This window comes from Macrobrachium nipponense, chromosome 7 (assembly GCF_015104395.2).
Source record: "Macrobrachium nipponense isolate FS-2020 chromosome 7, ASM1510439v2, whole genome shotgun sequence".
In the NCBI taxonomy this organism is placed as follows: domain Eukaryota; kingdom Metazoa; phylum Arthropoda; class Malacostraca; order Decapoda; family Palaemonidae; genus Macrobrachium; species Macrobrachium nipponense.
In genome coordinates, this window is record NC_061109.1 from 65,960,084 (window position 1) to 65,987,925 (window position 27,842).

A 27,842-nucleotide genomic window follows, 5' to 3' on the forward strand; every position below is an offset into this window, starting at 1 on the left:
TATGATGGTAGCGGCTACAGGACTTAAAAAGAAAAGCCTGAGAAAATATTTTCAGGAAATACCAAGTTTCCTAAGTATAAAGGAGGTGCAGATTGCTGCCCTCAAAAGGACGGTAAACATCTTGAAAGGAGCCCTCGGATGTAAGGCTAGTGGAATATAAAGGTGCAACCATAGACCCCAGGCAGCCCTGATATAAATTGAAAATTAAGAATAACATATAATAAGGTGTGTTGCAAGGTTTGATAACACTTTCTATACATGTCATCGGTGATTTACATGCAGACACAAAAGAACACACGCAACTTACTATCCAAACGTGCATACCTGGTTACATATGTATACGTATATAAGTCATGTTTTACATTTGAGTTATATGATTTCATTATTGTGATGGAAACCCGGATGTTTATTACCAAAATGTAATGTCCGGACCGATTTTTTTGGTTATAAAAAAAGTCTCGTCTAAGGCATTAATGACAGATTAGTGACAGGAAACTATAGAGAACGGGGTAAAAACATGAAAGCGTTTGCAAGAAGAGGACGTTGAAAGTGACCGAAAGTAGGTTGTTAATTCATGTAGTATTCAGGAACAGAATACTACATGAATACTACAGATGATGACGTCGTAGAAGAACTTGTGGATCACTAAGCAGGCGAGGCAAGGAAGGCAGAAGGGTGTATGCAATGTGAAAACAAAAGAGCGAAAATAATGCTTAGCTCTCACGACCACTAAAAATTATGAATAAAGTAGCCACCAAATCGTCGATAATTCCAACGTAATGATAGATTTACCTGCAAAGTAAAAGAAAAACCTTCTTTATATTAAAAAAGGTCAGTAGAACACACGCTTCTCCTCATTGATATTCCAACAACGCAGCACGGAATGCGCCTACGGAATTTAATCGTGTTTGACCGCCATGAGAATGAAATTCTTCATTCCTTTCGGCAGTAAGGTCTTAAACGTCCTTTTATTTGATGTGAATATTTGTGGGTCTGTCTGTTTGACTGCCCGATATCCTGCACAAGCTGTTTATGAAAAGAATGAGTGTGTCTACGAAGGAACTTCGTAAAGTATGGAAGGATCTTCTGATAACGCTCTTCTTTAAGGATGGCGAAGAAGAACCGTAAAATATGCGATGAAACCAAAGGTTCTTTACCATCTTCACTTTCCCATCGTTCCTACATTTAAGGAGACCTGAATCAATCATGTGAAGCCATAAGAAGGGACAAGGAAAATCCTGAAGGATTAGAGGAAGCCTTAAGCGCTCGTTCTCATAAGGGCTGAAGGTGATGGATGGCATATCTCAAGGAAGAAGGTTTTATATAGATATATAAGTTCACTCGCCATGAAAGAGACGTCAGATGGATCCACGCCACCGTGGGGGGATGGCTAATGGTCGACTCTTCGTAAAAGGAGTTTGAAAGGCGCTTTCAAGAAATTAATGGCCGTTTCATTTTGACTCTTCATTAACTAAATGGTCTTTTTTCACTGAAGGCTATTCGCATTGCGTTTTTGTCATGTAGAGGGTCAAATGGTTTGGGAGCCAAATGCCCATATGTACTGTAGGTCAGTGTGACTAGAAGCCAGTGCCCATATTTAATATAATTGAATGAGATCAAATGCCTTGAATTAGGTCTTTTAGTTTGGTACCAATGCCCATATTTAGGTCAACGGGGTGGGAATCAATGTCCTGATCTATGTTAATTAGATGCATAAATAATTCCCATGTTTAATTTATTTGAATGGGACCCAGTGCTTTTATCTAGGTCAGCTAGATGGTCAACCAATGCCCTTATCTTGGTCAATAGGGGCAGGCAACCACTAATATATTTTGAAACAACGGGATTAGTAGAGATACCCTAACCTACGCTCATGTCAGGAATTGCACGGGCTATCAACCTCAACCTAAAAGAGTTGATGGGAATATGAAGTTAATTTTTTCCTTAATATGTGCTAACCGGATAAAAGTAAAGCCTGTATAGAAAGCCACGAAAAAAAAAAATAGAAAATATTTTTCAATGTTACCAGTCCCGTTAAACTGATAAATATTTCCATTAGCATACACATTTTCCGCTGGATTCCCATTCTCATGCCTCACCAGACATTACCCCACAAATTCTCACGAAATATGCGAGGTTTTCCCATCGCAATGACGTTGTTTTACTTTTTTTTAAATCAGCCGGTAGGTAGGCGAGTGTTGTTCCAGTATATGTTTGCACTCGTCAATTAAAATCATTTGGTACAGTGATAACGAAGGCAGACGATGAGCGAGCGATCCTGAAGCTACTAATGAGGCATATGCGCCTAAAGTATAATTCGAAATCCAGATGTTTGTAACTCTCTGTTTCATACTTGTGATATTATTTTATTGATAATGAAAAACTACAAATATCTGAGTGAATTCCTGGAAAAAAGTTTAACCCAAAGTTGTTTGGAAAATCCTGTGGTGTGAAAAAGTATTTGATTTTGTCACTAGCACCTCTTTCCTCTTGATAAAAAGACAAATAATGTATTCAGTGAATTATGTTTCGTTTATATCAAGATATCTGTAGCAATGCTTATGAAATTATACAAAGACTATGTATGAAGCATCGACAAATAAATGTATGATTCGGTGTAAAGCGTTTTTGAAGGCAGTTGGTGGCATAATTGGGTAAAATTAGGTAAAGTTAGAATGTTCTGTAAATTCAGTGGCAGGAACAGTCCAAATTATTTTTTAGGGGGTAGACATTTACTGTACAACCGAAATTTAAGCGGGTCGTTCCATTATTTTTTTTTTACTTAATATTTTGACGGTAGACAGTGGAGTTAAGTCTATTTTGTATTCCTTTGTAATGGAAATCCATACACATACTATGTATTTGCTATACACTTACTCCATTCATCACTGAATACATATAAAATTCTTGTCATTTTCAATCTTTTTTCTGTATATTTTTTTTTCATTCTTGCAAATGAGTTCATTGTCCAAGTGAATAACGGCCACCACTAAAGTTCAAACTGGCCTCTTTTGGTCAGGTTGGACGGCGCTGTTCTTTAGTGATCCCTCTAGTAGTAAGCTCAAAAGTTTTTGTTTATTTCCTCCTGTAATATTGTCTGAGACCCACGGATATACAGACACTCCAAAGGCTCATTGTGTTTTACAGTTGATTTACAGTTTTGGAAGTGCTAACTGAATGTTTTTTTTAGCTATTCTAGATTACAGAAAATACTTGGAAAACAAAGACTTTTAAAAACAAAACAAATAAACCAAAAAAATAAAAACACAGCGGAAATTCTTAAATGATTAGAAAAATAAAACATTTTCTGGAAAATTCCACATCGTACAAAACCAGCTTAAAAAAATAACTACCGGTATCATCGTTCAAAGTTTTTTGTTCGTGTTTTTTCCTTTTTGATTTCATCGACAAAGCGATAAAATTCCCATTAGTTTTGATGAGTGACACTGATGCCTCTCACAACGATTACGGGGAAGTGCAGAGTTTTATGTCTCCCGATCGATGAGGTTATTTGTTCGTCTGGGTTCACGAAACACAAATGTGTTTTGGAGCTGAATTTTTTCTATTAAAAATAATATCTTTTTAATAAATCATATTTTATAGGACAGCTTATAACGATAAGTGGTCGAGTACTGAATGCAGTGAAAGAATTACGAAATTAGTTTTTTGAGCCAAATTGGTAAAAAACATATATATTTTATTATGCATTTATAGGGCAGACTATAACATTATATGACAGGGCATTGAATTAAATGAAAGGATTGGATAGAAATAAAAAAAAAGAAGTAAAAATAGTCTTTATATAAATTTAATAGAATTCCAAACGACTCTCTCTCTCTCTCTCTCTCTCTCTCTCTCTCTCTTCTCTCTCTCTCTCTCTCTCTCCTTTGTCACTGACTTATTTGCTATGTGATCTAGAAAAGTACGTAAGAATGAATTTTCTCTTGCCCTCAGTGTATCTGTATCTTTACTGCATTCATTATTTTTATATTGTTCAATTCCTTTAGAACTGTGAGGCGACAAGTCAATTTGGGCATGTCGTAGTGGTGAGGCAGGGTGGTGGGAGGTGTGGCCGGGACGGGAGGAGGAGGAGGAGGAGGAGGAGGAGGAAGAAGATCGTTGGGGAAAACTTCTTTAACTTGTAAGGAGAGTTGATTTTACTCATATTCCTTTATAGAAAACTACTAACATTAGTATTGTTTGTCGCATAAAAGAAATTTTCGCGGAAAATGATGATCTTTTCGGTGAAGTAAAACAATAGCATACGACATCTAACCAGCTTATCAGCGACGCCTTTTTTGTCCTCTTTCAGTAATCCAACTTCGCAGAGAGATGTTTATACTCGTCGGCTAAAGCTAAAAGAACATCAGTTGACGAACATAATGTTCAAACAAATCTGGGAACTATCGGAGAATTTGTAATTAGTTTTGCTGAAGAGAAAATTATCATTATAATAAAAAAAAAAAAAAAAAAAAAACTAGAAAGCTCAAATTCTCTATTTTTTCTTGAGTAAATTATGACGTTCTCCATTTTCATATTGATTTGAATTTATAATTTTTATTGTAAAGCGTCGTCATATCCATGATTTTATTTTAATCATGATGGTTATTAAAATAGGCTCAATTCCAGGTAGCCTTGAAATTTGATGTTCATCTGTTTTTATTTTTTTTTATTTTTTAAACAAGAAATAGTGCTGTTAACGTGGCATGGTTGTTTACCTTCTTTTAATTTCTTTATAATTTTTGTATCAGGATCTTAGGCTTCATGATTGAATTATCAATAAGCATTCTTGTGATATTAATCTCTATAAGTGTCGCTTAACTGAGAAGTATTTTTCACTTAAAAGAAAACTGGCCGTTACACTTAGCAGTACTCTCATAAGTAATGTATGAAATGTATATTATCTTAATAACGGATCATAATATACCCCACTGCAGAGGTAGATAATATCCATTCATTATTGCGAACGTGAATACAGAGAAAAGCCTTATGATATGTACATATACAAACATATATACATACATATGTACATACATATATACATACACACACACACATCACCACACACACATATATATATGTATATGAGATATAGTATATATATAGAGGTAATATATATCTTAATATGTATATATATATTATATATATATAATATATATATATATATATATATATGTTGTGTGTGTGTAGTGATATTATATATATATATATATATAGTATATATATATATAAGTTATTATTATATAATATATGTGTGTGTATAATATATATATATATATTATATATATATATGATATCTATTATATCTATATATATATATATATATATATATATATATATATTATATATAATATATATATATACATATATATATACATATATATATAATATATAAATATTAGGATATACTATATATATAATAAATTATAATATATATATAATCAAACATAATGAGTGAAATAAATACCCTCCTCAGCCACTCGGGAGGAATGACTTGCACAAACACTACTACGCTACGTCCCATAAGCCGTTATATGCCAGTGTACAATGTATCCGTAATTACTCATGATGGAACTGTAGCCTGTAGGATTCATCCCCTGAGACGTTGCCTAAGAATGGAATATTACGCCACCTGCAGCTTGTACAAGACAGAGGAAACTCGACCAAGATTTATTTGCTGAGGGTCCTGTGGGTCTTGGTTGATATATTCAACTCGACCTAGAAGTAATATATACTATATATATATATATATATATATATATATATATATATATATATATATATATATATATATATATATATATATGATATATATACTTAATTAACCCACATTAAAGGTGAAAAATTAAATACCAGGTACCAAGCGCTTTTGTGTATTGCGTGCACTTCTTCGGGGTACAAAGTAAAATAAATAAATAGAAACATAAAACAAGAAAATTTCACAGAACAAAGATCAAAGCCATTAACAAGCAAATTGTCAGTACCAAATAAGTAAGAATACTTTAAAAGTGCTTAAAACTGAAACTGCAGTTAGTATAAAAGGCTGATGCTAAAAGGTGACATTGTATTCCCCTACAATTTTATAAACAAGGTAACTATCTAATTTAAAAAGACCTGAACTCAGATTCATAAGTTGATCGTTAAAATGCTTAATAATGGCATATTCAATTATGTTTCTTTTTACAATATGTTTACAAAATATTACCTCAGATGCATTTTTCCAGTCTATACTATGGTTAAAATCATTCATGTGTACAAATAAAGCACTTGTCGATTGACCGGTTCTAACTGCGTAACGGTGTTGTTTTAGACGGTAATCTAGTTCTTTACCAGTTTGACCAAGATATTTGTAATTACAGCCAGCACAAGGAATCGTATTAATACAGCCAATAGTTTGTTTTGGGGAATTTCACACAATGATATTTTTGAAGTGTTCCTGAAAGTTTTCAGTAATTTCTGAATAAAAGAATGATTTACATTATATGGCAGTTTCAAGATATTTTCTCTCACAAAAGGCTCCCTATTGTTACTGGAATAAATAATTATTTCTAGCTTTCTGCAAAGATTTGTCAATTAAAAACTTTGGGTATTTAACCTATTTCGTACGTCATAAACTTTACAATTCTCGGAGTCTAGGAATTCCGGACTGCATATCCGTAGTGCCCTTAAAAACATGCTACAAAAACTGAAAGTTTTACATTAACAGAGTGGTCTGAATAATATTGGATATAAGAACAGACATCGGTAGGTTTCCTGTAAACATCAAACACAAAGCTTCTATGAAGCTTTCTATGAACCAAAGCATCCAACGGTGAATTCAATAGAAGGTACCAAATTATTTAACTTGTCTAAAAATATGTTCAAATTTTCCCACATGGGGCAAACACAGAATATGTCATCAGCATATCGAAACCAAAGAACCCCCTTAGGCAAAATACCGGGTAATATTTTTACTTCAAAAAATTCCTTATACAGGTTGTTAAGTACTGGGGAAAGGGGATTTCCCATAGCCTTTCCAAACTTTTGATGGTAATAATTTCCTTTAAAAACAAACTTACAATCTTTAACGCATAAATTTATCAATTCTAAAATTTTGTCAGAAGCCAAAGGTAAAATATGCTTTGTTAATTCGTCAGCTAAAAAGTTCAACAAATCATCAACTGTAACATTGGTAAATGAAAAGGTAACATCAAAACGGATCATTTTAAAGTCGTAATTTACGCGAGCTTTACTGATTTTTTCAACCAATTCTGTATTATTCTTTATATGTGATTTAGATATGTTTCCGACAATAGGCATAAGAATCCCAACTAACCATTTAGACAGTTTATATGAAACACTACCAACCAAACTGATTATAAGGCGGACAGGCTTACCAAACTTGTGTTTTAATAAGACCATACATTTACGGTAAAGTTGCACTTTGCGAGGAAAACTGACTAGAGCATCATTTCCTTTTAAGACACTTTTTAATATCTTATTGAAATTGTTATTAACTGTGGCAAGGGGGTTGTTTCTTTAGTTCTGAATAAGTTACGTGATCTGACAAAAGATTGTACATTTTTCTAACATATTCATCCGTATCCATTATTACCAGAACCTGGGATTTATCAGCCTTCGTAATATGCAGGTCATTATCATTTTTTTTAAGTCAATGTAACACTATAAAACGTCTAGGAATACTAGTTGGGATTGGTTTCGACAAAATCGGGGTTAGTATGATTATTCCAGTCACTGTTTTCGATCAAACTCTTCAGCTTTCTCCTAGTCTGTTATATACTCTGCGGCATGGTGTTCTCAGCTTCCTTTGTACCCCGAAGAAGTGTACGTAATACACGAAAGCGCTTGGTACTTGGTCTTTAATTTTTCACCTTTCATGTGACTACTTACGTACATATTTGTCACGTGCTGTTTGGTGACTTATTGCATATATATATATATATATATATATATATATATATATATATATATATCTATATATATATATATGATATATGTATATATATTGTATATATATATATATATATTATATATTATATATATATATATTATATATATATATATATATAAATATATTATAAATTCTATAATATAATAGATAAATATAATATTATATATATATATCAATATATATAAGGTTAAAGTCATCTTTAGCTCTGTTTGCCAGAGTACGCATACTCTTATACTCGAGTCATTTTTGCTTTTTGAAAGAGGTCGTTGGATAAGGTTTGTGTGCTTTTAACAGTAAAAAGATTTGGAAATTTTTTAGTAAGAATCCGCTTTCCCAGAATGAAAATAAGTTATATTGTATGTTGTAAAAGTCCGCTTCCCAACATGGGGATGACGAGAGTCTGGATCTACAAGTTACGATACTAGGAAGGGAATATATTCTAAAGATCGCTTCCGTCATCACAATAGAGAATTGCAGCAACTTCAGTTGGAGATCCTATCAGTCAATGTGTCCCTGTCTCTACCCAAGATAACCTCGCCATCAAACGACTCTTCGTCATAACGAAAGCACGGAGAATCATTTAGTGAGGCTGCAGCCTCTTACATCACTGGTTATTATTAATTCCATCGAGACTGCATGTCATCGCTGACGGCTGCCAAGACTTTTGGCGCCAGGACACTGGCGCCTTGTTTTCTTTATTGCTCTTTAGGAAGCACAGACGGATGCTTTTCGCGCTTCTATTTTTTTTCCCCCAGGTCTTCTCTCACTCCTCACTTTCAGCGATAAATGGCCCTCATTTCGAAATGCAGCAGATAGATGGCGCTAGCATTTCGGCGTTGGGAAATAAATACTCTTTGTTCAGTCTTGGCTGTGGAAGTATGACCAGATAATTATAACTTTTATAAAGCGTGAGTTTCTGCCTCGTGTATACATAATGGAAAACTTTTATAAGCAACATACAGCATTACTTATCGTATTGATAAAAAGTAGGTGTGCAATTTGACCAGTAAATAATATAACACAAGAGTTGCTTGTTATGCACAACTACTCGTACATTAATTCACAGGTTTGAGTCATTGGAAGATAAGAAGACCTAGGCCAGGTGGTAATTGTGTGCCTCGTAAACAAACCTGAATAACGGATGGAAAACAGCAAAAAGGAAAAAAAGGCCCTTAATATGATGGAAGGAAGCCGATGATAAATGGCAATTTTGGAATAAAGCGGACCTATGCTGAAATAGAAATATGGCCTAATTACCGCCGGTGAATAAAGGCTTTTCATTGGAGAGAGAGAGAGAGAGAGAGAGAGAGAGAGAGAGAGAGAGAGAGAGAGAGAGAGAGAAACCAAAAGAGGGCTAAGGAAAATTGAATTAAAAATTGTAAATGAAAAAAGGATCAGGCGAATCATTTTCCAAAAAATATAATAAATATCAAAAGCCATTGGTAGGAAAAAATAAAATAGGATTAAAAACTAGAATTATGGAAAAGGCGAAAAGGATTGTACCCCGTCGGTGAAGAGAATGCCTTTGAAGTGAAAAAGAGGTCTGGTGTGGACCTCTCGGCAAGATACCAGCGAGCCTGAGAATTTTTAATCTAATCTTGTGAGAAAATAAGTTAGTTAGTGTTCCTGTATTTTCATATAATTTAATTGAAGCATTATAACATAACTAATATTTTGCGATAAATGATCCCCAACGGAAATGTTATGACTTATTCTTGTATAAATATCAACTTTATACCGCTCCCAGACCACCAAAGCATTCATTTAGAAAATATGACTTGAAGAAGTAGACAATAAATTTGGTAAAATGAGCGATAGTATATGAAAATCGTCCCTTATTCCCTCTGTATGGTACATTTTTCCCGAAGAAAGTGCGAAGTCATTAAGGACTGACTCAAAAAAACCGATTGCCAAAAAGAAAGAAAGAAAAAAAGAGAAAATGCAGATTGAGAAACTTTAATTGGACTGAAAGGGCCTTTTCCTCTTGCCCTCCCTTTTCTCATTCATTCCGCGAAAGGGAACTTTCACGTGGTGGGGAAAAAGAGCAAATGCATTCTTAGAGAAATTCCAACGAAGTGGTGATGGGGTTAATGGAGGAGGATGACGTATTGAGAAGTTTAGCTGACTATGGAAAGGCGACCGCAGGAGAGAAATGATTTCTTGATTCTCTTTCGATAATCACCAGCGTTCTAGTGAGCCCCAGTGATTCATCTTTGCTTAGGATCACAAGAACCACTAATAATTCAAATTCTTCAGAGTGCTTTTTCAATAAGAAGGAAAGAGAAATTCGTTTTAGATAGGTTAATATGTTCTTTTGATAGTTTTCGGGAAAATTAATTCCAAGATTTACTTTAGTCATGAAATATTCTATTTATTTTAATAAATCTGCCATGAAATATTTTATTTATTAAATTAAAACTGCCTGAAATATTGTATTCGCTAAATTAAAATCTCGACACCCAGCGCTTCAGCACGTCAGATACCGACGTCTGTTTTCTATTTATTTTTTTTTTTTCATTTCACCCAGTCTTCCCTCTAAAAAGTCACAATCATATGAGTAACTCTTGAAATGAAACTGTTGGTCTGAATAAAAAATGACCGCGAGTAACAATAAACTGGAACACTGCGAGCACTTACGAAAGTGAACCACTTTTTTTTATTAGGTTGTAGAGGTTTGTTTGATTGGAGGAAAGCGCCATTTCTCTTTAGTGTATTTCCATTTTCTGCTCTGAGCAACGTTTCGTAGTGAAAGCTTTGAATTTTTTAATAGTATGTGCGCGCGACCGTGAATGTTTCTTGAAAATCCTTGGGACGAGATCATGGGACAAAAATCTCATTATATTTTTCACTGCGTGCTTATGAAATAATCTGGTAATCGATAAACAACGAAATATAATATTTGATAACCGGTTTGAGCGACTATCGCAAAATTAGACCCGTCTTCAAGACCAGACTTTGATTCATCAGGTCTTATATTTTCTGAAGTCATATTCGCGGATGTTGATTAGCCAAAGATGTTGTTATTTGAGTAAGGAAAAAATACTTCTCGTCTTTCTTCACAATCATCTAACTGCGTTCGTGGATCTATTCTCAATTCGACGAAACCTGTTTCAGATAATTTAATTGCCCCACAGTGATTATTGTTCAGCCTGCCATTGTCTAACTTGCATTTTTAGTTTTCCAGGATATAAACGTACCCAATTTTGTGTCAAATAGCTCAACCGATGCAATCCTCTTGAAGTAAGGAGTTGGGATGAAGGGAAAAGGAATAAAGAAAGAGAATATAAATAGCATCGTCTGCCATTTTACGATTGGCCGGGTAAGGTTTTGTCATGAATATGGCTGTGTTTGAGTTTTTCTTTATTTATTTAATTATTTATCTTATCGTACCACGTCGCGCTTTGTCCCCAACCCCCAACACCAGCTCCCACCAAAACAGAAATAACCCATACTGAAAGGTGACACGTATATATATACATACATACATACATACATACATACATACATATATATATATATATATATATATATATATATATATATATATATATATATATATATATATATATCATATATCAAATATTCTTTCAAGTTTCTTTGTTCTACGCTTTCTCTTACATACTCCAAATCTTTTAGTCGTATTTTCTTCTTTTGGTATAATTTAAAATTTCAATTTCAGTCGCTTGTACTTTTTCCCTCATTCTTTCTATCATTACTTCACTTATTCATTGGTCTTTTCTTTTCCTTGTTCTCCCCACTACTTCATTTTTATTGCATTCATCACCATCATATATATCGCACTTATTATCTTATTCTTGCTCGAATTTTCATTCCCAAACTTTACGTTTGGAAAATCCTCATATCATATTATTTCGTTTCTCATTGTTCTTATTGCATTCTCCTCCTCTTCTTCTTGTTTTAATTTACTTTCTTCTTCTAAACCTTCTTTCCTTTATTCTATCTATGTTGTCAGCCAGTCTCTTATCCACTCCATCTTCTCTCTGTCCTCTCGAGTTCTCCTTCTTCTTCTTCTTCCCCCGCGAAGGACATCACCTCATGCGTCTTCCCCTTGACAGTCAAGTGTTCCGAATCATTCCGCCAACAGTTTAGACGACGTCGAAGGAGCTGCAGTTAACGTCCTTTGACTCCTGAGTCAGTATGTCAGGGATTATTGCCAAGCTTGACATTCAGTGGCTTGAAAAGACTGATAAATCTATTCTGTCTGTTGGTAATAAGATTAATAAACATAATCTATCCTAGTGACTTGAAAAATGAATAAATATGATATATCTGTTGATGATATAGCAACTAATATCGACGTGAAAAGATTAATAATAATAATGTTTGTCTGTTCGCGTTGAGGCTAATTTTGGTTTGTTTTCTTATGAAATGACGGCTTCCAACAGCCCACTCCCTCTCTCTCTCTCTCTCTTTCTGAGTATATGTATAATTATACATTTACGGTGATATATATATATATATATATATATATATATATATATATATATATATATATATATATATATATATATATATATCTTTCGGAACGTAAGAATCTATAAGGACTATAAAGAATAACATGACCCCCTTTCAGTATCAGAGAACAAACCGGAAGTCATTATTTATAAGGACACACGTCAGTCAGCCATTTGAGCAAAAAAACCGGAAGCACTAGAAAGTACTCTTAGGGTTAGAGCATGAATAGATTCTCTTAAAAAAACAACTCGAAACTGAAGCATTGTTTTTTTTTACTGGGGTCTGATGTCCACGATTTAAAACCTTGACTTAATGATCCTTGACGATGACGTCACAGGAATATAATTTGGTAGTGAACTAAAAAAAGAAAATTAATGTTCTCAGCTGTCGATACGGTTCAGCGTAGTGTGAAACTGTCTGTGTTCTTCCATGTTAGAAGTACCTATTTGATAGCTCGCTGCCTGTTGACTTGGAGGGCTCACTTGTCGTCCTGTTGTTTGGTACCAGTCTGTAGACTGCGTTAAAGTAGGAGTTGCCTCTGCAGAAATATGATCGTCTCCAGGTTGGGTCACTTGACGGATTGGAAGGTCTATCGATTCCACAGTTGATAAGTTTCGTAAGTCTCTCTCTCTCTCTCTCTCTCTCTCTCTCTCTCTCTCTCTCTCTCTCTCTCTCTCTCTCTCTCTCTTCTTTTAAACTTTATTTAGTGAAAAAATGCAGTACTTTTGAAGCATGAAGTGTATAGGCTTACCTTCGGTTTTTTCCATTTATAAAATCTGTCAACAATTTAAGAGAACAGCGTAACTTGTGTTTCCAGACATTTAAATCCTAAGTTTTCTGTTCACTTTTTTAACGTTAAACTCACGAGTTTTGAAATTTATATCACTTCTTACGAAAGGCGTAAACTGAAATAAAGTTATTTGAATCTAACCTCTGCTTCTGAGATTTCTATTTCTGTAAAGCGAACTATTTTATGGCGGGTAATTGCACATTGCCTACATTATTGGCGTTCTGTCAATATTTCAGGGGCCATTTGCAACAAAGTTTTATAGTTTCCCTAACCGTTCTATGTTTTCTCAAATAATATCGTTTCCAGTTTGTTGTTCCCCCAATTTGATGGCTTCAGCTCCACATCTGTGGCAGATACTCCAGAAATTGCATTTTTACTTTGCAGTCGTTTCACACAAATCCTGTCTTCTGTATCGATGAATAAAGTTTATTGATTTCATTTGATATACCATGGCTTATTAATTAGGAAGGTGAGGTATATATATTCAAATCCAGCTGGATCTACAAATACGCTTTACAAGAAGAGAGGATTTCATATTCGGATAAATCACTGAAGTTTGCATTTGGGTCAACTGTTTGATTTCACTGTTCTTGAAGGCTGTTATGTTTGAGAATCTCTGAAGAGGGTCTAGTTACAAGAGAGGTTCTGTAGCAGTAAATATAAGGCACCGAATTCCATTTGTTTTCTTCTTTGCAGTACGCCTTCTTATAAGATTCCCATTATGACCATTTAAAACGATAAAAACAGATACACATCGGATTCAGCACAATCCCGAGATTAGAAATTGTGAATAAAATGTAAAGAAGCAAAATACAGTAAAGTTGTATATTTCACCACGAGGCAATTACATAACGTTCACTTTATTGCACATTCATATGGTCGTTTATGAAATAATTATTTCGGTTTTAAGTTACACTAAAAGCATTATTGTTTGTCCACGAAGAGGCACATATTATTTAGCAGGTAAGGACCAGTATTTTGTCTATATTTAGATATATTTATCAGGCACTATTCTGGGTTAGTTTCTTTCATAGACATTTGTCAATAGGCGTATATACCTACTGTAATGCAAACCTCTGTTTACATTTTGTTTTTTTGTGCGAAGTATGCCTATGACATCACAACAGATGATATTTCTGACTTGGTGCTTGTCATTCATTAAGTTAACGAACGAAAGGGGATTATTGACAACACATGATGGTGTTATCCCTGTCTTGAATGTTATCTCTGTGTGCATAGCAGAAGTAGATGATTAGAAATATGATAACAGAAAAAATTTTCACTCAAGCAAAGATGTATTTATTTATTTATTTTTTTATTTTTTGTAAACCTAAGAGAATTGTGTCTAAAATCATATAAAAAGTGAGGGCAAAGCTCCCGTTAGGAAACTCCGTAGTAACAATACGTGTCCTAGACATGGATCTCCTCGAAGCCTCTTTCATTTTAATTAATAATGAAAAAAAAAACTCGTTATGTTAAAACGCCATAATCCTCCGACGCGTAACTCCCCAAACAATTTCCTCAGGATGACTTCCTGCTCGAACTTATTAGCTTCCTCAACCACATTTTCCAAGGCTCCCGAAGAACGTCTCATGTTTTATTTCTCTTGGGAAATCTCTCTGCTGTAGGGAAATCTCTTTCATAGTGAAATCTGTCGTAGGGAAATCCCTTTGTCTTAGGGAAATCCCTCCGTATTTAGTGAAATCTCCCCGTCGTGGGGATTCACTCTATCGTAGAGAAATATGATTTTTTAAGTAATTAAGTCAGCCTTCACCAGCAGATTAGTTTCATGATTTTTCTTACCTATGACTCTCATCCTGACAGTAACCGAGCAATACGGGAATCGTTGTTATTTTCTGTCTTTGCCATTTGAAGTCAAATTCTGACAGGTAACGTTGGCGTATGAGAGTAATACACGATATTCTTTGTGATGGGAGAAATGATTCTAGTTGCGACAAATCATCAAATTTTCAGCATAACGACAAACAGTTATTTTAACCAAAACTTCTTCACGATCCTTCTACCAGTTATCTAAATAATGTTTCAGAAACCTGGACTTGCTCATATACGTATACACACGCACACGAGTGAAAACATCACTGCTTCAAAGCTTCGTTGTTCGATTATTTATGTTGACATATGACTATGCAGTAAAATATCCAAAAGCAACAACAATATGAGTCTCTCTCTCTCTCTCTCTCTCTCTCTCTCTCTCTCTCTCTCATACTATCTATATATATATATATATATATATCTATATATATATATATATATATATATATGTATATATATATATATATATATATATATAGAGTATGTATATATATATATATATATATATATATATATATATATATATATATATATATATATAAATACAATGTTTATTTTAAAAGATCTGAAAATGTATTTCAGAGTTGATCAAATGCCCTTATATTTGGGGGAAACACTAATTTAGTTAATATTTCAGTTTGTCCTATGAAAGTAAAAACAATTGTAATGCTGCCTTCTTTATTTCTTTATTTTGTTATTGTCAGCAAACAATTAACCGTACTCTTCATGAACATCCCCATGCTATACATAAAAGCGTTGATTTGGATAGGAGTAAATCTACATTGTTGTATTTATGTAAATTTATATAAAGTGATTGCTTAAAAAGGTAAGAAGGAAAAAGAAAAAAGAAAAAAAAACAGGCACCTCAGAGTATAATCTTTCCCATTGTTTTCAGGAAATTGGAATCTGGTCGCCAAGGAAACGAAGAGAAATTATTCTCCGACAATAGACGACTTCTTGGCAGCCAGGGGAACCACAGCTAATGGATTCGGACTCCTCAACGAGCTGGGATGAATAACGGGTACGTGACTGAATGTTTATACTTCTCTTACAATGGTGCAGTTCTCTCAAGTCCATCATGTTAGGGTGTCTTATTTCCTTTACAACATGTCATTGACTCATTGCATACACATCACAAATATGTTGAATGCCTGTTCTGGTTTGAAACCTACCCGATTATCTAAGTTTAATTAACAAATGATGGCCACGTGCCAAATTTTCTCTAGATCGGTCAAGCCATTCGGATTTCCGTAGAGCACTAACATGCGGACAAACATACAAACTAACATACAAACATTCACACACTCACACACACACACACACACAACACACACACACACACACATATATATATATATATATATATATATATATATATATATATATATATATTTATATATATACATATATATATATATATATATATATATATATATATATATATATATATACATGTATATATATATATATATATATATATATATATATATATATATATATATATATATATATATATATATATATATATACATACATATATATATATATATATATATATATATATATATATATACATTATATCACAAATTACCATTCAACTTTATTCATATTACTCGTATCAGGTTTCATTAAGACGAGGTCATTTAGGTAATCTAATATATTACATTTATTCATTATATTTAGTTTGTTATGTTTTGTTGTGTATATCTTTTAACGCCTCAGTTTTTGTTGAAAATGTAAGCAAGAAAGACATCTGCACTTTTGAATATCAGAATTGGAAATAAGCTCATCGCAGAATTATCTAACATTTAATGATCAGCGAAGCTTTTATGCATCATCTTACCCTTGCAACTGTTACTTTGTGTTTTTACAAAGAGAGAGAGAGAGAGAGAGAGAGAGAGAGAGAACATCTCTGTCCGCGTCACGTCCGCAAATGCACGTTATAATGAGCTTAACAAAAATCCGGAAACTTTGTCGACAAAATTTGATTGGTATTAGAGAGCTTATATTCACCTAAGCCATTTAGTTTTGATGAGTTTGCCGTTACTCATTTCAAGAATGAGAGTTTTTGAAAGCCTAGAGAGAGAGAGAGAGAGAGATAGAGAGAGAGAGAGAGAGAGAGAGAGAGGGATCGATCTTGTTAATCACTTCCCTTATTATCAAAATTCACGTTGTCAGTAACGTCTGAATACGACATATTCTATTCAATGATATTCTCTGTTCTCTAAGATATTCGGTCTATATACGTCAACCCAGTTGTGTGCAAACAAGATAGAATATCCCTGTGTGTGTGTGTGTGTGTGTGTATGTCTGGGCGTGATACTGGAGAAGAAATCAACTGAATGAATAACGCCCAGTAGCACAATGCAATATAGTTCATTCTTCACGATTTACCTCCTGGAAAGCTAATTCGTATTCAGAATTTTATTATTATACTGAAGTAGAAAAAAAAAACAAATTTATGAGGGTGCTCTGCCTTTGCTTATCCACAAATGTAATATTTATGTGTCAAGGTTCACGTAGTCCACCGGCACCTGAAGACCAAACTTTAGTGATGATTCTCTACCATGCCCATGTTGAGTGAGGTATACGATGTTATCTTTTGTTATCGCAGTTATCGCTCATTTTCCCATTTGCTTTCATCTTTATGTACTAAACAGGTGAACACGAAAGAGTAAAAAAAAAAAAAAATCATTGTTTGCAAGTAAATAAATATTCCTTAATGTCTGAACATGCGGGGGAGCATAGGTACCATACTGGAAAGTAAGACGTTATTAGCAATTCTGTTATGAATATATTATAGTATAAGAGTTAACAATAGCTGAAAACGAGAAATGGATGATAGGATTTTGTTTCACTTAGGTAAATTAGGTAATACGTTTGATTTAGTTTAGATTCATCTAGAATAAATAAGGATGACATTCAGAGTGACAAGTTTTTATTGTTAAAATGAATAAAAAAAGAAGTATAGAATTGGATCTGCGAATAGAAAAAAACACGTTATGAAAAAAACTCGGACTAAAGTTTTTGAAAAATATATTGTCTTTTTGTATGAAATGCAGATATTTCCTCTCTCTCTCTCTCTCTCTTCTCTCTCTCTCTCTCTCTCTCTCTCTCCAAGCACTCACATACACACAGTTACAAAATAAGCAAATATTTGAAATCTAACCCATAGTGACATTATTACATAAACTACTAAATGTCAAATTGATAAACTTCGAGAACAAACCTACGAAAGACTGTAAATGACACCACCAAACATGAGCAAATTCAAATGAGAAAATGGAGAGTACACTTCAAGACGAGCAGAAAGTAATACATCCATAAGGGGGAATAAATTCTTAATCCGTTTGGATGGTGTTATAAATCATGATGTTGTCGCCTCCAAAAGCATACCTCATTTGTTATGGTCCTCTTAAGTGGAGTATGAAATATGATGTTGGACATCACTCTTCATCCCGGCGTGTATAAATTGTTTTTTTTTTAATGACAAAGATGCGAGTTCAGTAACTCAGTGGTGGGAGAGGGAATGTTTTATCGTTATACGGTATTATGAAAACTAATGGAATGTATTGTAAATAAGAAAAGGCAAAACATTAAAGATATAGTCTTTACAATAACAACAACAACAACAACAACAACAACTATTATTATTATTATTATTATTATAACTAAAAGCAACAGTAGTGTTAAAAATATTGAAGTACAGGGTTAAAAATAAGGAGAGACTCGTTTACTGCTCCGTATCCCTCTTCTTCATTCCTACTGTTGGTAGAACAGTGGAGGGAGTGCTACAAAAACTCCTCCGTAGGGTGGTAGTGCCGTCAGTGCATCTCAAACGGTACACTGTAGGCATTACTTGAAGTTCTTTTCAGCTGCCCTTCGGCACCTAACTGCAACCCCTTTCGTTCCTTTTACTGTACCTCCATTCGTATTCTTCCATATTGCTATCCACCCTCGCCTGACAGTTGATTCATAGTGCAACTGCCAGGTTTTCCTCCTATTCTAGATCATAACGCTCTCAATCGGTGCCGGACTTTCATCCTATAACAACATCAATCATCTTGGATAACAGAGAGGTGGGAGTGACATCTGAGGTTACACAATCACCAAAAACATTTTAATCTTAAAATCGCTGACAAAGTGGCCAATTATTAACGAATTAGCAAAATTATCCTCTTCAAGGTAGGTTTTGTTCCCTTTAAAAGCACACCCCTTTCTTATGGCAGCTCCTTCTACTAAGCGACGAACAGCAACATCTCCACTCTTAATTTTGACAGAGGCATCATTCCAATTGATGTTATGACCTGGAACGAACGAATGAAAAACAGGGCATTATTCATTGCATGGAGTTCGTAGGTCCTACGATATTCAGAAAGTCTTACATCCGAACCCCGCCCACTTTCTCCAGTATTTTCAAGGGCAATTGGCACAGGGGTTTTGGTAACACCAGGTGTTTTACTAATACCATTGTAATTACTATGCGTTGTTGTAACACTCCCTGCACTGTGCTACCAATAGTAGGACTGAAGAGGGATATATATATATTATATTATATATATTATATATATTATAATCTATTAATAATATATTCTATATATTATATATATATATTTATATTATATATAATATGTTTATATATATATATCTATATTAATTCCATCTAATATAGATAAAAATTTTTTTATATATATAATATATATATATATCTATATAATATACTAATATATTATATATATATTATCTATATTATATTATTTATAGTCTGTAATAATAATATATATATATATATATATAATATATATATATAATATATATTATATATATAATGATATATGTCTATGTCATACATATATAATTATATATATATATATAAAAATAAAAAAAAAAAAGTTTAAATATAATATATTATATATTATATATCTATATATATATATTATATAATATATATATATATTATACTTTATTTTATTATATATATAAGGATATATGTTTTTGATATATTATAATTACATATATATGTGTTTGTATGTCTATATGTAATATATATGCACCAAGAAACCCTCAAGTATGTAGCATACGTCCATAAATCATATAATCTGTAAGGAGTTCTACTCTTCTGAGCCTGAAGGCATACAAATGACTGCTGTGGAGTCAGTGTCGACGTTTCTCTGCCAATAGCATTTGCATACTGTTGTCGTTGGGAACAAAATGGCTTTCCTGTTCATACTATCTCGAGTTACTCCGGAGAAATTTGTAATTTCACCATAGGAAAGATAAATGGGGAGGACATAAAGATCATATGGGTCTTAAAAATGCAAAACATGAAATAAAACAAAATATGGGACTTAAAAATTGGAAAACATATGGGACATAAAAATTCAAAGCATGTGAAACTTAAAAATGCAAAGCATGTGGAACTTAAAAATGCAAAGTACAAAACATATGGGACCTAAAATATATGCAAAACATATGGGAGTCGAAAATTATAAAACATATGAGACTTTCAAAAATGCAAAACATATTAACTTTAAAAATGCAAAACATATGGGAATTGAAAATGGCAAAACTTATGGGGCTTGAGAAATATTGAAACAAGGTTTTTCGTTTTTAGTTATTTGAAGACTGGAAAAGATATACCTACTGATTAATATAAAAGAGAGAGAGAGAGAGAGAGAGAGAGAGAGAGAGAGAGAGAGAGAGAGAGAGAGAGAGAGAGAGAGATTAATTTGACATAGATATTAAGCCTTTTGTTCTGTTGGAAATTGGAAGGATTTATTCTTGAATGCACTAAATGTGTTTATTTATTTGCTGGAAAAGAATAAACAAATCAGATATCTAATAGTGACAGGTAACTACGTAACAAGGAAAATATTAACTATGGAGGATGAAGGTGTAGATAAGGAGTATGTAAAGCTTCACTGGAGGGAAGAAAAACTGTGAAAATCTAGGAAGCTTCAAAGTCAGTGGGAGGAACTCTATGTCGGATAAAAAGGATATGATAGATAAGTTAACTACGGTGGCTAAACATTCTTATGATGTATGAGATGATATAGGTGGGAGAGCGCATGGTTAAGCGTAAAATAGTGTCTGAAACAAAATGTAAAGGAGTGAAATAAGTCATAAATGGTGAGTTGGATGGCTGATGTTTGCAGATGAAACTGCTGATAGGGAACAGTGAGGAAAAGCCTCAGTGTTAAGTCTCTCTCTCTCTCTCTCTCTCTCTCTCTCTCTCTCTCTCTCTCTCTCTCTACCGGACTTTCGAAGTCTTGAATCTAATGATGAGTTCAGGGATTGAAGATTTGAATAAAATTGAGAGGATATATAAAAAAACAGTACTGAGAAATAAAACGTTTTATCATTTCCATCAACAAAGACTTTGAAAAACGCATTGAAAAATTAAACAAAAACACTTTCCAATTTCCAATAATAACATAAACTGACAACATAAAAAAATGTTTCGTCGCTTTTACACCCAAAACTTAAGTTTATGAGTAATGCTCTCTCTCTCTCTCTCTCTCTCTCTCTCTCTCTCTCTCTCTCTCTCTCTATAAACATCAAAGTAGGGAAAACTTCCAAGCCCAAACGACTGGCTGTTAAGAAAAACGGAGGAGGCTTTTACAACTTTAGTCTGGTTTTATTTTCGTGGCTTTTTCGTTTAGGTTTTACCACACACACGCAAATACAACACACACATGTATATATTTATATATGTATATATTTATATATATATATATATATATATATATATATATATATATATATATATATATATATATATATATATATATGTGTGTGTGTGTGTGTGTGTGTGTGTGTGAGTGTGTGTGTGTGTATACATATATAGAGTTTTGCAAAATTGTTCAGATTCTAGCTAACTTAGAGTTAGGTTGTCTTAAATTGTGTGTTCATATTTCGCATAACATAATGTAAAAGTATGTAACGTAGAATGTAAAGAAAGAGAAAGATTATCTTTGTCTGTTCGAAGCTAGAGTTGTTTCCCTATTATGTCAACTCTATGCAATAAGAGACCCCGAAATCTCTGCTCTGTTTCTCAAACCTGTCAACAGGTTTGATTACAGATCTCCGTTGTGCTTTGGATTTCTGTCATCACGTCTGATAGAGACTTTTCTTCGATTGAATACATGTCTTTGTTGAGCATACGTGACATGACTGGTTTCGTAAGCGTACATCTTTGCCGAAACCTTGTGTATATTTCACAATTTTTCTGTAAAGTTGCGTGATATTTAGAAGCTTCTAGAAAGGATTGCATCATCTTTCTCATGCCCAAAACGTTTTTTGCCATCTCCACTGTCCAGTTTTGGAGAGGAAAAGATGTCATTGTTACCTAGAACAGCATTGCATTCAGACATCTCCGTCTTTCTCTCTCTCTCTCTCTCTCTCTCTCTCTCTCTCTCTCTCTCTCTCTCTCTCTCTCCCTCGACATACTTGAGATTATATTAACGTAACTTAAATTGGTCACTCGTAACTTGTAGATTTCAGATTTGATATTTCTTAGAGTTATTTAGTATTATTTAGTGCTTTGTGGATTTCTGAGTGCTTTTTTGTGCATCTGAACAAACATTGTACAAGTGTAACGTCCCCTTTCATTTTCATTTGAGAAATATTGTGAATTGTGGTGAATTTTTGAACAAGCTGCAGCAGAAAGAAAATTGGTAAAGGTAAAATGTGTTATATTTTTATAACTAATATTTACAGTGGTTTGGTAAAAATTTAAACTAATTAATAAACAATTTTCATTTTTACACATTGCATATTTTTGTATCTTGTGTTTGTTTCATTTGAAGAGCATTTATCCATTTTCTTATTGAAGTGTGTCTTTTTATTTTATATTCTGTGTGATTAGTACTTTTTGCAATTTTGGTATTTTCCACAGTTTTCTGTTTTCATTTGCATTCACAATTTAACTAATTTAGTTATTTTCATTAATTAATCGTTGCACATTTAATTGAATTTAACACTTGTGAATTAATTTGCATTTACTTAGAATTCTTTTCAAGTTTCATTGTTATTTAGCACTTGTGAATTAATTTCAAATTTTAAGTATTGCCTAACACTTTTGAATTTCAATTGAATTAATTTTCTTGAATTTTTACTTAATTGATTCAAGAATTAATTAAACTTTGTTTTGTTTTCAAGTAACAGTAATTTTCCCTGATATTGTGAATTTCATTTATAAATTTTGAGTTTAATAATAAATTTTTGTATTTTAAATTTTTATGTGTTTCTTTTCACCAGTATGATTATATTAATGTTAGGTAGAAACATAGAGTGGTAATTGATCTGTTTTCCTTCAATTTACTTGAAGTGAGTTAGAACCAGGGAAGTCCTTAGACTTCTGAAAAAAGGGAAATACTTAGACTTTTAAAGTTGTTGATGGAGTGATGCCCTTTGATTAATTTAAATACTTGAAAGATTACCTCACACCTGTTTTGATGAACTTAGTCTGATTTTCTGCAATACTGGGAAGTTGTTAAGGGATCACTGTTGCCTTTAGAATACTCAGTCGTTTAGTACCTGTGATGAAGGTTCAGGTGTCTGGCTGGTGTGAGGTAACAATTAATGAATGGTAAGTGTAGTAACCAGATACTTGGCACTTCGTCACAGTAATGTGATATGACTTATATAATGACTACATGCGGGCAAAAGCACTACCATGCTACCGAGGACGAGATGGGCTTGATGCAGTCTCCAAAACAAAAAATACCTGAGCGCGGAAGGTATTTGAGATGGGAGGCGGCATAAACTTAAATCTCTTGCGGTGGCGGGGTTGGCTAAGGCTTCACTGCCAGTCCTGGAATTGAGAGGTCGATGGTTCGTGCCCGTCGGCCGCCAATTCTATTATCGCTTAATAAATATCCCCTCGGTTAAACATATATGAAAACATATTAATTCTGAGGTAGAGCGAATTAGATATTAAAGGACATTTGTAGCTCGATATATGAATGTCTGAAAATGTCGTTACAAACATATCTCAAATAAAAATGTATCATGCATCAATGTCATTAAAGGAATACATGTAAAAAATAAAGAGTAAAACAAAACTAGGATGTTTTGTATTGTGAATAAATAGCTTGGCGTCTTCTATTCTGAGATAAAAAAAATTCCCTTCAGCATTAACAGCTTTCCTTTCTTTGTGTCTCCAACAGGCTCTTAAAAATCATAAAATTCCTTCTCTTAATTTCGGACATGAAAGGTACTGATAGAAGTCTCTAACTCAACTGACACTTAGATAATAAAAGAAGAGTTGGCGAATGTTTGATAAGTATTGAAGAATTCAGACTGACATCCGAGACAAGTTGATATCTTTTGTCGATTCGTAAAGTTTCCCCCCATTCTTAAATCTCTCTTTTCTCTCCATTCTTAATTAAGAATTTAGCCTCCGTAGATGAAGATCTTCACCATATCTTCCCCATTTTTGATATCGAAAGTTATCTTTTTCTCATTATTTTTTTCAGTAACTCGTCTTAAAGTTCGATTAGAATGTTTTTTTCGAGTTGAACGAAAAAATGGATTATTTACATCAGTATTTAAATGAGTTGTGCGTATGCTATAAAGGGAATATATTTAAAAAGTGTATGTGTATAATGTATGTGTGTATGCATGTGTGTCGAGAATTAAGTTACAGGTGAATACCAACCAGGTGCGGCAGGATTCTGGGATCAGATTGTAAACCATGTAGTCTTTATAACGTTTTCACTCAGAAGTTCGAAATATTTAACAATATTAAATTGAACAAAAGGGAACTCTTAAAAAAAAACTAACGCTTAAACATGTTACGTTAGCTCTTCAAACTAAATACTTAAGAAATATATTAACATAGATAAATAGTTATTTAAGCAGTAATCATATGAAAAGCAGTATACTGCTCTTTAATTGGAAGACTGCAGTATCTGCAAAAATACAAAGCTGAGAAATATGGTGTTAAAGATACTGCATTTCTGCCTTGCCTACTACTGATTTTGCAGATACTGCAAATTGGACCCCCTAAAGAATCATGTTAAGCATTGAAGAATCATTTAGAAACTGCAGTAACTTGTGTATTAGTGCTTCAGGAGCCCAGTAGGTGGCATATCTCAATTTCGAAAATTTTGCATAAACTGCAGTTTTTCATTCTAGGGCAGTAAAATGCTCTGTAGAATATAAGGCGAATGATCAGTTTATCTGTATGAAAAATTCTAGCAATCATTAACAGTATCTGAAGTCACGATAAAATGCTTTCTGGTGAGTAGAAACATAATCAGTCAAAAGACAGTCAATGAGACCGTAATGCCTACTTATAAATTCGTCATTTGCCTTTTCGTTTTTTTTTTTTTTTTTATATACTCCGGAGGACTGATGCTGTAACCTTCAAAACAGGAAACATTAAACAGCAAACGAGAGATTCTGGATGGACCCCAACTGATGGGAGACGAGGTCAAGGAAGGAATGAAGGGAGAGAGAGAGAGAGAGAGAGAGAGAGAGAGAGAGAGAGAGAGAGAGAGAGAGAGACCTACATATACCCTTCGGAAAATTGCTGAAAAGTCCTTTCCGCGTCTCTCCAGCAGGGCTAGCGAGAGAAGCAATTGACATTCTGAATTGGAGTTAAACAATACAGCATCAAAAACCTCTGGTATTCATGTGAGGGAGAAAAATCAGGTGGAGTTGACAGACGGAACTCAACGACCAAAATTCCTTTTTTTCCGGACAGAAAGAAAAGGAGAAAAGGGGAAGGAGTATATCCTTCTGGCAAGTTCATCTTAGAAAAAGACAAAAGCAGTTGTGACCTTATTCTTTTGTGTCTCTATCTGCACCCGTTTTCTCTATTTTTTTTTTCTCTTTCTCCCTTCCAATTATCAGTTCATCTTCTTCTTTCCCCCTTCTGCCATTTGGAGATATGGCCTCATTGCAGTTATTGGATTTCATAGTAACAGAAAAAGGAAAAAGTAATTCGGAACTGATGAAACCGAAATCCATTCCCCCTTTTAGAGAAGAGCCTCTTAGCTATAAGAATAATTCACACTGCTATTTCTTCTCATATATCAAAGTCAGGGTGACATTTGCCCTGCCGAACTGTAATTCTTCTTTTTCTTCGAATGGGAGAGAAAATGCGAAAGAAGTTCGTGAGAATTTAAAAGTTAGGAATGGAAGACTCTTCACTGAATATTCCTGCTCATTGAAAGGACAAAAGAAAATTGTGTATAGTGCGCCCCTGAATAAGCTGAGAGTTTGTCATTCAACTGGCAAGTTGTAAGAACAGGTAAGAATAAGGTGGTATTTTCTTGAACGAAATGGAAAAAATTATTTTGTTGCTGTTAATGGAAGAAAAAGAAGTTGGGTATAAAACGTTAGTTAAAAGAATAAATATTTTGACTGATTAAAAAAAAGAAAAAGTCAATCTGAAAACTAAAGAAAAAGAAAATGAATAATTGTCCATAGAGTACAGTGAACAATTAAATTAAAAGAAACTAGATTTCAGAGACCTGGAAGAATACGGAACACCAATTTACATAAAAAAACTGTTATTTTTAACTAAGATTAATCTAAATTATAGAGGTTGTTGACGATTGGGGAAGAATTTTTACTCTGAAAAGAAGAAACTGTAGTCAAAGTTGAGTTAAGACGACACACACACACACACACACACACACACACACATAGACACTCAGAAAAGAATGGACCAAATAATGCACGGCGAATATTGAAAGAAATTAACTACTACAGTCGTTTATAGGTTATTCCGGTATATAGGTTGAACGAAAGAAGAATAACTGAAAAAGACAAGGTTAAGCTAAAAATTCCATATATATATCATCAATGAATTTTGGGCTGATAGTTGCGTAACCTTGCCAAAAGATTACTTTCTACTGGAGCGAAGAGAGTCTGACCCAAGATTGAAGGGGGAATAACATCTGACACCTGTAATAAACAAGGGGAAAGACTTCAGGCAGCCATTTAATTGACTGACACTATTTTCAGAGAACAAATTAGTTCCTGACCTGTTATGTTTTTGTTGGCGCTTTAGAGACTTTGTTCCTGCATGTTTTGCAGTTTATGATATGATTACAATTCCAAGGATATAATATGATGTCTTCCGCTACTTTATTGAAAAGAATGAGTACACACACACGCACACCCACATACACACACACACACACACACACACACACACACACACACATATATATATATATATATATATATATATATATATATATATATATATATATATATATATATATATATATATATATATATATATATACATACATATATATATACATATATATATATATATATATATATATATATATATATATATATATATATCTATATATATATATATATATATATATGTGTGTGTGTGTGTATGAGTGTGTGTGTGTGTGTGTTGTGTGTGTGTTGTGTGTGTGTATGTGTGCTTAAGTTTGTGTATGGATGTTAAGTATGTATGTATGGATGTACGAGTATGTGTGGGTGTCTGTGATAGGTCTCTCTCTCTCTCTCTCTCTCTCTCTCTCTCTCTCTCTCTCTATATATATATATATATATATATATATATATATATATATATATATATATATATATATATATATATATATATATATAGATATATATATATATATATATCGAGCTACAATGTCCTTTAATATCTAATTCGCTCTACCTCGGAATTAATATATTTTCATATATGCTTAACGAAGGGGAATTTTTCTCGATAATAGATTTACCTGTACTTGGGCGCGAACGCAGGTACATTATAAATCCAGGACCGTCAGTGGAAGCGGTACC